We start from the raw sequence: 4,454 nt of genomic DNA, 5'->3' as shown, positions 1-4,454 counted from the left end.
AAAAATACTACTTTAACTACAAAATTTTAATGACAAATCATAACACTTCATTCTTTCTTAACACCTTGCCTCTAGCTGAAATTGTTCATGTAAAAACAGTTAAGAAGGAATCAGCAATATGAGTCAAAAAGCTAATCAACCCAAGCTGCCACTTAATGATATTTTGGTCCAATAAAGATTAGTTAATTATGATGAAAAGACCATCAAAAGGTTAGTCAGCAACTTGTCAAAAACTTGATGAAGTAAACTAGTAATGAAACTAAATAAGCAAGGTAAAGATCAACAGCTAAGACAAGACTACTTCAAATACCATCAGTGATTAAAAAGAAATGAAAACAACTATCCCAGGCTCCTAACACCTGCAAGAACAACTGATCAGTTTTGAAAATGCTGGGAATGTAAAGGCATGAAATCAAACTGTACACTATTATACATGATGAAAGAAATAAAAATTGCTGGAATTCAAACTATACATTATTGTACATGTGAAAATGAAAACAAAGAAAGGCAGGAAAATGAAATCAAACACTATGTACACAGGTTGTCATAGATGGGGGCCCTCCATCCACGCAACCAGCTAAAGATCAGCTACGAAAAGGTGAACAGAAACAATCTTCTTTTATAAAACCAACATGTCAAAATACAGTGAAAAAGTGCTGTAGAAACAGCCTTCTAAAACAGAGTTTTGATAACAAAATAAGCACAACACTTACAATATTCAAAAAGCTAATCTATAAGCGTTGGCACACGCTTTATTTATAGGCACAGGGACAAACTACCCTCTGCGTGAACTAAGCAACTACAGCCTAACTAATTAACTACGCAGCAACACACAGTCTTAACTAATTAACTTATGCAGCAACACGCAGGCAACTCCATGCACGTTTGGAGAAAACGGTCATCATGGGAAGTAAATCTATGGTTGGATCCTATCTTTTACTGTCTTCGTGGCGTGGAGGAAGTGCCAGCTATGGTTCCGTGTCTCAGCTGCTCACGGCTCCCGTGCCACCGTTTGGAACTTGACCGTTTGACCGAGGGAACACCTGCGTTGACCAAGGGCATACGTGACTGGTTTGGCTCAACCAATAGCATACGATCCATGTGTACATCCATCCCAACATGCCCATGTGGCCCATTCCTTGAGAAGACACGTGGAGTATATCAAACAACAAAAAGGCTGCGGAATCTCTGAATAGCTGCGGAATTGCTGAACAGCTGCGGAATTGTTGTATATGTTCCAAAATTCTAATCAAACAGTCAAACATTAGCATAGTTAACAAACCATGATAAAAAGACATGTAATGCAATAATTTGAACAAGTTAATGGAGGAAAATATGGAAAAAAGGCAGAAGTGAATGGGAAAAAGCTGTTGGAAAGATAGATAAGTGAGTGCAAGGTTGAGGCTCAACAGTAATTCCAGCTCCAATAGCGTATATTTAAGTTGTTGCAGTTAAAAAGCTCGTAGTTGGATCTTGGGTCGTAAGGGTCGGTCCGCCTACTCGGTGTGCACCTGCCCTTCCGTCCCTTTTGTCGGCGGCGTGCTCCTGGCCTTAATTGGCTGGGTCGCGGTTTCGGCGCTGTTACTTTGAAAAAATTAGAGTGCTCAAAGCAAGCTTATGCTCTGAATACATTAGCATGGAATAACGTGATAGGAGTCTGGTCCTATTGTGTTGGCCTTCGGGACCGGAGTAATGATTAATAGGGACTGTCGGGGGCATTCGTATTTCATTGTCAGAGGTGAAATTCTTGGATTTATGAAAGACGGACCACTGCGAAAGCATTTGCCAAGGATGTTTTCATTAATCAAGAACGAAAGTTGGGGGCTCGAAGACGATCAGATACCGTCCTAGTCTCAACCATAAACGATGCCGACCAGGGATCGGCGGATGTTGCTCTAAGGACTCCGCCAGCACCTTCTGAGAAATCAGAGTGTTTGGGTTCCGGGGGGAGTATGGTCGCAAGGCTGAAACTTAAAGGAATTGACGGAAGGGCACCACCAGGAGTGGAGCCTGCGGCTTAATTTGACTCAACACGGGGAAACTTACCAGGTCCAGACATAGTAAGGATTGACAGATTGAGAGCTCTTTCTTGATTCTATGGGTGGTGGTGCATGGCCGTTCTTAGTTGGTGGAGCGATTTGTCTGGTTAATTCCGATAACGAACGAGACCTCAGCCTGCTAACTAGCTACGCGGAGGTTCCCCTTCGCGGCCAGCTTCTTAGAGGGACTATGGCCGTTTAGGCCATGGAAGTTTGAGGCAATAACAGGTCTGTGATGCCCTTAGATGTTCTGGGCCGCACGCGCGCTACACTGATGCAGCCAACGAGTTTTTATTCCTGGTTCGAGAGGATCGGGAAATCTTCTCAAATTGCATCGTGATGGGGATAGACCATTGCAATTATTGGTCTTCAACGAGGAATTCCTAGTAAGCGCGTGTCATCAACTCGTGTTGACTACGTCCCTGCCCTTTGTACACACCGCCCGTCGCTCCTACCGATTGAATGATCCGGTGAAGTGTTCGGATTGCGTCGACGATGGCGGTTCGCCGCCGTCGACGTCGTGAGAAGTTCATTGAACCTTATCATTTAGAGGAAGGAGAAGTCGTAACAAGGTTACCGTAGGTGAACCTGCGGTAGGATCATTGATAGCAGGGGTTTTCTTTTTTGGTTCGGGTTGGTTGGGTGTCGATTGCAATGTGGGACTTTGTGGTGCGTCTCTAGGGGAGCGGGTTTGGTGCTTGGTGGGAACATCGTTGGTTGCTTGTCTCGAGGTAACGCTTGATTTTTCGTGTGTGCTTGCAAGCCATGCTTGTGCTTGTCCCACCCATCCTTTGTTTTTCTCCCCCCCAATGTGCTTCTGCAGGGGGTTCGGAAGCCTGTTTCTTGGGAGCCCTTCCGACGAACTGTTCGGCCGGGCATGGTTGCTGCAGAGTTGAGGTGCTTGGTAAAAACGATGGATAAATTTGGACTCATTCGTAGCGGCGGTGCTCGGTCTTTTGTTCGTTGGAAGGCATGGGCCAAGGGTGCGGGCTTCCATAGTTGGTTCTCTCGAAAGGGCGGTGGCGGTTGATGTGTTGCTTGGGTGAGCTTTTTCGCTGGTGGTTGGGTCGAGGGAGTGGTTGCGCGCGCGCCTGGTAGCTCAAACCTTCCGTGAGGCGAGATTGTCGGGGTGCGGTCAAGTATGGGATGGATGAAGAGCGGATCAACCCGTTGGGCTGGCCACCCTAGTCCCTCTCGATCGTTCCTCGACATGGCCTCACGGAAGGGTTGTGTGTCCAGGTAATGAAAAACCCATCCCTCGGTCTGAGCTCCATCGAGATCGCAATTTTCCCCGCCGACGGGCATGAGGGTGGCAATCTTATCTCGTGCCTTTGCCGTCGAGGGAATTCCTCGTCCTCTCGTGAGCTCCTTCTGAGGGTGACATTCCTCCCGAGTGGACTTCATCTTTGTTTCGTCGTGCGCTTGTGAATCTCTCTAGTGGCCTTGCACCGTCGATGAGCTTTCTCCAGCGTTGAGTGTCGGCCCGTGACAACTCCTCTTTGGAGTTTGATTCTTTGACCCCCGTTGACTCTCTCGCTGGAAAGGTTGTCGGGTGTTTTGTACACGGAGGGGTGCAACAGCGGGGTGGGTTTGTGTTATGGGCAGCGGTCTGTTTGTCGTTTGAAGCCTTGTGTCGTTGGGTTGGGGGGCTGTTTGCCTCTCAGTGACGTGCTCCAGACACTGGTCTCATCGGGGCCCTCGTCTTTTCTATTGGTCAATTTTTGGGTTGTGATTTATTTGCTTGGTTGTTTGCTATGTTGTAGGGCTGGAAAGGGTGTTGTGATGAATGCATGTGGGAGGGTGTGAAGAGGTGGGACGCTTTTTTGATTGGGTGCCTTGTTTGATTTCTTTTTGGTTAGCGGACATCTTGCTCGGCGTGCTGTTGAGCTTCTCTCTTTTCTTGGGATCTTCGTTTCTTTGGTGTTGTTTTCTTCCCTTCTTCCTTTTGCCCCTAGCCTTACGGAGGAGAGGTGGGATTGTTGTGGATTGGTGTTCGGGAAGGACGAAAAGCAGTACGAGTTCCCAGGGTGGCCACCCTAGTCCTTCTCGATCGCCGTCCCCTGCAGTTCCCCCCTTTTTCCGAAGGCGCGGGGCTTGGGAAGCTTGTTCTCTGTTTGAGCCTCCCCTTGTGAGCCGGTAGCCACGTTTGATATCTCTTGCTTTCCTGTTGTTTTCTTCCCTTCTTGCTTTTGGCCCCTTAGCTTTACGGAGAAAAGGTGGGATTGTTGTGGATTGGTGTTCAGGAAGGACGAAAAGCAGTGCGAGTTCTGAGGGTGGCCACCCTAGTCCTTCTCGATCGCCGTCCCCTGCAGTTCCCCCCCTTTTTGCGAAGGCACGGGGGTGGGGAAGCTTGTTCCCTGTTTGAGCCTCCCCCTGTGAGCCGGTGGACGCGTTTGATATCTCTCTTTCTTTCGT

At 47.8% G+C, this 4,454-nt stretch overlaps 1 pseudogene; it reads left to right on the top strand.

Moving 5' to 3' along the window:
• The first annotated feature begins 1,221 nt into the window (after positions 1 to 1,221).
• LOC149195220 (18S ribosomal RNA) lies at positions 1,222 to 2,644 on the top strand (annotated as a pseudogene).
• Positions 2,645 to 4,454: the final 1,810 nt, after the last annotated feature.

Source organism: Pinus tabuliformis, chromosome 2_2 (assembly GCF_031772625.1).
Source record: "Pinus tabuliformis cultivar Carrire ecotype Pingquan chromosome 2_2, CPIR1, whole genome shotgun sequence".
NCBI lineage: Eukaryota > Viridiplantae > Streptophyta > Pinopsida > Pinales > Pinaceae > Pinus > Pinus tabuliformis.
This window is presented reverse-complemented; position numbering and strand designations above follow the sequence as displayed.